Below are 9,396 nucleotides of genomic sequence, written 5' to 3'. Positions count from 1 at the left end.
TCATTCTACCTTTGTGGTCACGTCAAAGTCAGAAAATTGAATGATAATTTTTAAAAACGCAAAACTGCTCTGCTGAAAAATGGTTTCAATCTTTGCCATTTACCCCCAAAAAAAACATTTTTGGTGGCAGGACTAATGTTAATGCATTGGACCTTATGTCATACTATGCATAGAATGTAATCATAATTCTGTGTCTTTTAGTATATGCTTAAAAGAGAACTATGGTCCATCCTTTTTCTCTTTTGTAAATGTCCTTCTGTGGGCCAAAACTCAGCATTTAGTGGGCTATTGCGCAGTGGCTGGGAAAGATACTGACAGTATTGTTGGGATCAACCCTGCCACCTGATTGACAGCTGGCTCTACCACTCTAGAGGCAGAACCAGTTGTGCCTGCCCCCTGCACCATCTGTCCTTCCAGTCAGCACTGGAGGAACGGAGAGGGGAGTGGGGAATCTCCGCAGGAAGAAGATCGTGAACTGAGCGAACAGCGATATGTGATTGCACAGTTCTTAATCTATAGAGCCGACGTGTGACAGTTTCAGTGTCATACGTCAGCTCTAATTATGGGGATAAGTGTATTTCACTCTCCCCATAATTCTCCTTTAAAGGTTAACTGTAATTTTATACTAAACTCCTAACCTTCCTAACTAACCTGCTCTAACACCCCTCATCCCAGCTTCTTACTTATCTCGTATGTCCCTCTGTTGTCCTCTTATGTACCACCCTTATGCACCTCTGTTGTCTTCTTATGTACCTCTGTTGTCCTCTTATGTATCACTCTTATGTACATCTGTGCTTTTCTTATGTAACTCTATTGTCTTCTTATGTACCTCTCTTATGTACTTCTGTTGTCTTCTTATGCACCTATGTTGCCTTCTTATGTACCTCTGTTGTCTTCTTATGTACCTCTGTTGTTCTCTTATGTACCACTCTTATGTACCTTTGTTGTCTTCTTATGTACCTCTGTTCTTCTTATATACCTCTGTTGCCTTCTTATGTACCTCTGTTGCCTTCTTATGTACCTCTGTTGCCTTCTTATGTACCTCTGTTGTCCTCTCCTGTGCACTGAGCCCTCACAGAATTGAAGCTGGAACTGTTTCCCAGGACAGCTTTATATACTGGTTGAAAAAATAATTTCTGCCCAAGAAGAAGCAAGCATTCTCGATGACATGGCTCTGCTACAGAGGTAAGTAAGGATCTTGGGTGGTAATTCTTTGTTCAGATTAATTCAAGAGGGGTGGGTGGCAGATTAGAGGAGTTTTCAGGGTTATTTAGTACTGTAAATGCTTATGCCAGCTTTACGTAGGAAGTCTGCATTTGACTCCATCAACTCATGGGCCCACTGTCATCTCCTAAGTTTCTAAAAGTGGCGTCTGGATTTTGTGCAGATTTGTCCAGACCTGACTAAAGGTACGTATGTATATAGCTTTGAGTGGCTAAATTAATATTCTGATAACAGCTTATATTGCTATTCTTCACTACATGTACACTGTAAATGACATAATAGCATATTTGTTTTTGCCAGTAGCTGCTGGTAAAATAGTTTGCAAAACTACATCACCTCCAGGTCTGTTTGTTTTGTGGTTACTGAGGAAGTGACTTCACTATGAGCTATGTGTAACCGAAGGAGATTTTATTTTATATTTATACCTGAGTACAGACATATGACACACCCTAAGAGGTACAGTACACGGCACAGCACAGGAAATCAGACAGTCAAACATGAGCTATTTAATACCTTGAGGGCATCTTATTTATGTCATTAGGGCGCTGGTCTCTGCGTATGAAAATATGAACATTTCCAAGCTTCTGTTGTCAAGAAATCTAAACCCTAACATTATCCTAAGAACATACTTAAAAAAAAGCTTAATAGTGAAATACAAATATTGAATAAGAAGCAGATGCTGTTTTGTTCACCGAATGCTTCTTGAAGTTGTAAAGTGTGTGTAAAACCAAAACGTATTTATTTTATTTTTGATAGAATCAGAAACTCTGTTACCTTTTATTGCTGTTTGTGCCTCCCTCACTTGTGGTCAAAGTGACCATTGCCTCCAGCATAGAAAGTGATGGGAAATCAAAAATATATGAGTTATCACAGAAGGAAAGGTAAAATCTTCCAAAGTGTAAACCTGTTCTGATCACAACAGTTTAAAAGGAGATATCAGCCCACTTTGGAAAGAGCTCTCCTTACTTCCCATTGTGTCTCTGAGACAGGAAGTGAAAGGATATCTCCCAGATGGGACACAGACAGAAAAGAAATCTGACAGGGGTCTTAAGACCATTCCCTACTTTATCCATCCCCCCTCCCCCCAATTTTTTCTTATCATCATAGGTTTCTGTTAACTATCAGACTTAGTGAACAAGCCACTGACAAGTGTAGAACCCAAGGAAATCCCACTGCTCCAATTCCTTAGCCACCATCAGGACTCCCCCGGTGCTGGTCTAATAGGTGCATCTCCACCTTGAAATGTAGTAGTATACAAACAGACCGCACTATCCAGAGAATTCCAATACTTCAGACTTTATTGAAATCCACAGCAAATCCAGTGCAACAGTGAATAAAAGTATATAAAGCAGCAAATACCAGCACTGCAAACCCCCAACCAGCTACAACCTCTCACATGTTTCACCCGTAGGCTTATTCATAAAGTCTGAAGTATTGGCATTCTCTGGACAGTGCGATCTGTTCGTATACTACTACATGTTACCAACAAGGCCAAACAAAGCATGCTCAAACCTTTATACATTTGTTTATTAATAATGTTTTACCACTTTGGCTATGAAATTAAGGTGATGGATTTAATCATTTTTTGAAGTATTTTAACTGTATCTAAAGCCAAAACTGTGTTTTTGTTTTTTTTTTAAATACATATATAGTAGGGAAAGGGTTTTTGCCATGGGGGAGATTTCTCTTCACTTCCTGTCCTGTAGACACATCAGGAAGTGAAAGGAAATCTATCCAAAGTGAGAGGAATCCCTTCTTTGACATTGTCAGCGGAACAAAGGTCCCATTTGGAGAATTTCCTATTTATACTTGTTCTGGTGAAACGTTTGCACTTTCCTTCACTTTCAGTCCCATTGACAATGGTCACCAGGACAAATATGCACTTTAAATGTGTATACAAATGCAGTGGATCAGCTCTGGCTGCGGCGTCTCAGTATACCGCGAGCTGTAGCTCACGGTATACTCAGCTTAGGGTGACGGGAGGACGCTAGTCTGTGTCCTCCCGTTACCCTAAGGAGAACTATGGGGAAAAACACTGACCCCATAGTTCTCCTTTAACTATTTTTGGCAATGTCTTGTGCACATGGTATACATTCACCATTCTAGTTGAATAAGGAATGATGTGCTTGCTTATACAGTATTATCATTATTCTCATATTTGGAACATGGAATGTTAGTCAATATCCCACTAATTCTAAACCTAAATTATTCATTATGAACTCAGTTGTATTTTGTATATTATACAGTAGTACTGTCAGTGTCAGCCATCAGGCTACAGCTATTTTGTTCAATATGGCAACTTTTAGCTGCCTTTTATGTACTCATGTATGTATGATCTTATGTACTCATGTATGTACTTTTGTACCAATAAAATGAAAGTTCCATGGTTTATAAACCTATTTATATTTGCTTTTATTTATAACCTATTTATATTTGATATCATGTAAATATAACAATGTCCCGGACTTGTGAAATTCTCAGGCACTGCGTATTGCTTTATTATGCAGGCATTACCTTTTTACCGAATATCCAATCACTATCCAGATCTTACCACCTTCACATTTGTAACATCTCCAAAATATGCCCTTCCTCACCAATGAAACCGCAAAGCTGTTTAAGCATTTTAAATTCTAACAACCACTTACAAAGCAATCCACAACTCTGCCCCTGACTATATTTCCAACCTCCTCTTAAAGTAATACCCTAATTGTCCTCTCTGCTCCTCCCAAAACCTCCTGCTCTCTAGCTCCCTCATCAGCTCTTCCCATGCTTGCCTCCGGGAATTCTCTAGAGTCTCTCCCATCCTCTGGAACTCTCTTTTCCAACCTGTCTGGCTATTTCAAACTCTATCTGCCTTTAGACAATCCCTGAAAACTCATCTCTTCAGGGAAGCCTATCCCTCCTCAACCTAACCAATGAAATATTACTCTCTCAAACACCTTATTACCACACATCTACTACCTTTTCTATCACTTGTCCCTCACTTGTAGATTGTAAACTCACTGGGCACTGTGACTTGAAATACTGGTGCTTGCTAATTAATCCTTATAGACCAGACAATCAAGTTGTGAAAGCGAATCTAAACTTGCCAGAACATTGGTGTTTACAATTTCACTGGCACAGAGTTTTGTACAGTTGAAATAAAAGGTAGCTTTACCATTACTTAAAAAAAACACATGCTTTGACTACATTACTGTTTAGAAGGAAGAACCCTTAAACCCCAAAACATGAGAACTGCACCCAATGGGCCAGGCCCAATGCTTACAGCCACCAGCTGTACTGTTACGATCAATTATTCTAAGCTGCATCTGGATCATGTGGAAAAACAGATGGCTCTGCCTAATACAGCTCATTATTTTCTATGAAACCCTTCCCTTGGAAGGACCTACATCTTTGGTCTTTGGCTGCCATAGTCAAGGTGTAAAGTAGTGCTAAAATGAGTGAAATGTAATACTAATCATTCATGTGTCTGTGCCCACAGTAGCCTTGTTAATTGAAAATCCTGATCAAAATTTGAAATGAACTTCACAACACATTGAAAAGAAACTACTCCCTCTTGACTCAACTGAAAAAAAGACATACAATTAACAACCACTTAAAGCCCAATTCTGGGCTCAGGACCACTTAAAACCACATTGATGGACCTTAGCTTTTATACCAGGTGCCTTCAGCCCAGTCCAGTGATGTTACAGGTTCTCCTTACCTCACCCTGGTGCTGGGAGGATCCTATATACCACAGAGTACTGTGCTTCACCACATAAAGATATTCTGTGTGGGACCAGGACAGGGTAGGGGAGCCAGAAAACCCTGGAGTCACAGGAATTTTCTTTCAACTCAGATTAGATTGGTGCTGGACCCTTGAGTGGGTAAGCCTGTGGGGAACCAGTGAGAATAGCAGCTGAAGCATAAGAGCTACTGGGCGATCTATCCATTTTGGTGTTGTTGGCTCAAGCAGCAGAAAAATAGGACTCATTGTCAATATTATTAATGTATATTATAAGAGATAATTAGGTCATTTTGTTTTAGAAAAGTGACAACCTTTGCTTGAACTGGTATCCACCTTGGTAGTTGTATTATGACCTGCAGTATAATGACCTATATACCTTCCTTAGTTAAAGAGCTTGGTGATAGATTCTCTTTAAAGCTGCACTTCTGGATAAGTAAATATTGTCTAAATATAAGAGACCTGTGTATTCTTACTTGAATCTCTGTATGGCCGGTGTATTTCTTCTAGATCTGTGCAGTAATTCAGTGAGAAACTTTTTGCCAGAACTTCCTGTAATAAAGACCTGTCACTACCGCTCTCTTGACTTGTGCAGGGTGACTGGTCTCAGTCTCCCTGTAATTCGTTTTCTGCACGCATTCTGTAGTAGGTGGGGCCTGCTGGGTCCCTTCCACCACTCTGCTCTCTGCACAGGCTATGCGCAGCACAATAGCAGGGTTGGCAAAGGTATATGGTGCTTACAATGTGGATTCATAACCTTTGTGCTTATTGGAAATATTGGAAAATATATTTAACTTAAAGTTTTGTGTCTGTTTTTTTTTTTAGATTATCTTTTAAGAATCAACATTTTAGTGTGCAAGACCTGCATGCTTTGGCTAAGAATTCCAATTCCAACATAATGATTTCCTTTTTCTAGCAGTTACCATTTTTTTCTTTTTGACATTGTTTTTACCTAATTGTATATATTTATTGTATATATTATATATTCTAAAAAAAAACGTTGAATAGCTAGTTTCAAGGCGGTCTCAGTGGTTGTCAGTGATTATCTGTTTTACTGCTAGTAGAGCTTATCACAACTTTAAGATGTGTTTGCGATTTTTGTTTTAATTGTATTCTTTTAGTTGCTATATTAGCAAATAAATGTGTACACTTTCATTATGAAAGGCATAATTCAGCTTTTTTAAAAAAAAAAAGATAAAATAATAAATGTACTGCAACTGTAATCAGAGAATCACAGGTACAAAACTTCTGGCTCCTGCAGACTCTTCCTTTACGCCCATGTATGTACCGAGGTATGGACTTTCGGTTATGGGACAGGAGGAAGTATTGAGGCAGAGGGACTTGCAGTTCTTAATTGATTACAAGTGTAGTGACATTACTTCTACTTTTTGTTGTACTCCACTGAGAGCAACATGTCTCTCTGCTCTGGTGGCAGACGGGACTTGTAGTCTCTTGATTCACACATCCTGGATGAAGTGGCTGTGTTGGTGGAGCAATGCACAGCTGTGCAAAATTTAAATAATGACAGAAGTCTAGTTCGTATAGTTCGTAGAAGTCTACGAACTATATTTCAGCAATTATCAACTTAGCATTTTTTATTTATTACAGGTATTTCTATTTCGTTGACAATTTTACGCAGCACTTTACTTACTGCACATTCACATCAGTCCCTGTCCTCCAGGGGCTTACAATCTAAGGTTCCTATCTTCCATACATACTAGGGCTGATTTAGACAGGAGCCAATTAACCTTCCAACATGTCTTTGGAGTGTGGGAGGAAACCAGAGTACCCGGAGGAAACCCACACAAGTACAGGGAGAACATCCATACTTCTTGAAGATACTGTCTTGATGGGGATTTGAACCAGTGACCCTCCCAGTGCTGCACGTCAGAAGTGCTAACCACTAAGCCAGTTATATTACCAAAACCTGACTTCTTTTTGGTTGCTATAGGTATCTGCACTCCGTTTACAGAAACCTGTGTTTCCTCATGTCCACCATCTGATAAATCTATAGCTCCAGCATTTGTGATTAAATTTAGAGATATGCATAGATATTCCTTTTTTGTGTAGAAATGTTACATTTAAAGATTTTGTCTTAAATGTAAGGGTTAAAAAAGTCTTAGCCAGAGCTGAAAATTCACACCAGGTCACTAACTTCATAGTACTGTAGACTCTATAGATGGTAAAGCAATACTTGAAGCATGCCAGCCCTCCTCCCAGAAGTTCTGGGTAACTCCTAAGTGTTACAGTTTTGTTCATACCTGTAGATAAGTGTTAGGCTCATAATGATTAACTGTGACAGTGCCAGAAAGGCTGGGATGTAGTAGCTTTATTTTATCCTGTGCAAAGAGCTTTACCTGTGCAGCTGGCGTGCTGTGTCTAAGGTATGGTATGTGATGAGTAACCATGTTTGGGTGTGTATGTCTGATGAGGATAGTGACACACTCCCTTATCACATACACTGCAGAGGCTTGTAGGTGTACCGGGCTTTAAAAAGGCAGCTCAAGAAAGAGACTTACAGTTGGGATTTGGGGTGGAGAAGGAAACAAGTTCACAGAATCGGATATCAGAGAAGTGAAAGTCCAGGTGAGTCTTACTATAATGCTGCAAGCTATACATAGTTCTCCCATACCTTCTATTGACTTAAAGCTGGATTGTTTTTATATCAAAGGAGAAATCACTCACTGACAGTATACGGGGACATTTCACTTTATGAAAGTTCATGGAAAGAAAATAATCTGTGTAGTTAGTTTTCTTTGTGTAAATGTATTAGAGTTTAAGGATAGCAGAAGTTTGAAGTATTAGAACTAGATCAATTGATAATGGTTATAGAGATTAATGGAATTAGATGCTAGTATATGTAGTATCAACACTGTTACTAGCTATCTTTTTACTAAAACATATTCACAAAATTAAACAACATTCATTAAACATAATAAAGGTAAAGGTATGAAAGCAGGATAAACGGTTAGTCCCACTGATCCCATCTACAATGAGAAGTCTATTCAGCTTATTAATAAGTATGTGCAAAAAAAGAGTGATAAGCAAAGTGCAAAAACCAAATGCCAATTTGCCTTTTCTAGGCTTAAAGTGACACTAAACTCAGGAGTTAAAACCTAAATGCATTCAAATTCCTTAACTATTAACACAAATGTTGTTTTTTTGTGTTTCACTAAGCTGTAGATCCTCAAATCATCTTTGAATCCATGCTGACACTGTCCTTCCATTTGGAGGGTGGCTACTTTTGTTTTCCATGGTCCCTGTGTGTGTTGTAAAGTAGCCACCGCTCCTAACTTGCTCCCGTGGAAAACAATTTTACCTTAGTTTACGAATTTGTATTGAGGTTGTAGTCCATCACAGGAGTGAGTTTGGAGTGGTGGCTACAACACACACAGGAACCATAGGGAACAAAAGTAGCCACCCTCCAAAAGGAAGGACAGTGACAGCTTGGTAATACACAAATAAACTACAATTTGTTAATCGTTAAGGTACTTGAATGCATTTTGAAGATTTAATTCCTGAGTTTAGTGTCAATTGAGTGTAGTCCGAAGACTGATGTAATTACACTTTGCTGTATACAATAACACTATGGTGTTGATTTACTAACCTTTTAAACACACCACGAACGTGTATACACCTCTGTAGTGTGTTCCCTCCCAGCATGATCTATGGGAGGAATCGAAACACCTTTGTAGTGTGTACACACCCAGCAGGTGTGTTGTGCAAAGCCCTGCAATGAATTGCAAGGTAATGTGGTGTAAATTAGCTCTTATATGTTTATTCATTTATACTTAGGTAATGTATATGGTGATAAAATGTTGTTATATCTCAGCATTGTGCAGATTTCTTATGGATGGCACATGGATGGAAACTATGATAATATGCAGGAAAGGCCTGAAGTCTAATGCAACAACATTTCTTCAAAAGTGCATATGTAAATGAAAAACATTATCTCATTGTCGCAAACTATATTCTCGGTACTAGCAGTGTAGATGCCTGCAAATAGGTTTTTTTTTTTAAGCCTAATTTGTTTTTAACTAGGCAGGGCAGAAACATTTTTAGTTATTGTCACCATCAACTATTAAAAATACTTTTTAGCATTATCAAAATGTAAAACGTAGTAAATACCGTAGTCCCCCTGGTTAAAAGCCCAACCCCCTTACTAATGTATTATTTTATTGTTCATTGTTTTGTGCAGAGCGAAACTAAAGAAAAAAAAAGCTCAAATAATCTGGTAGTTTTGGACAGATTAGGGAAGAGTTAGAACCTATATTAAAAAAGGTTAAAAGCTGTATTAGATTTTTGCCCTTTGAGAAGATTTCCCCATAATTTCCTGTCTGGTCACCGAGACAATAAAATAAGGCAATTTTAAGCCTATGTTTTTTGTTTTGAGTTTGCAAAAATGTTCTGTCCTAGCAGTTCCTGTCAACAACAATATATACAATAAT

At 38.5% G+C, this 9,396-nt stretch overlaps 1 protein-coding gene across 1 annotated transcript in view; it reads left to right on the top strand.

Moving 5' to 3' along the window:
* Nucleotides 1-7,286: 7,286 nt before the first annotated feature.
* Nucleotides 7,287-9,396, top strand: part of LAMB3 (laminin subunit beta 3) — a 70,507-nt gene continuing 68,397 nt past the window's right edge. Inside the window, exon 1 of the mRNA XM_018562770.1 lies at nucleotides 7,287-7,536. The gene's annotated coding sequence lies outside the window, so the exon portion shown is untranslated. The remainder of the gene's footprint in view (nucleotides 7,537-9,396) is intronic.

Source organism: Nanorana parkeri, unplaced genomic scaffold, assembly GCF_000935625.1.
Source record: "Nanorana parkeri isolate BGI_ZX_2015 unplaced genomic scaffold, ASM93562v1 scaffold598, whole genome shotgun sequence".
Lineage (NCBI taxonomy): Eukaryota > Metazoa > Chordata > Amphibia > Anura > Dicroglossidae > Nanorana > Nanorana parkeri.
The sequence above is the reverse complement of the archived record's forward strand: the minus strand, read 5'-3'. Positions and strand labels throughout refer to the sequence as shown.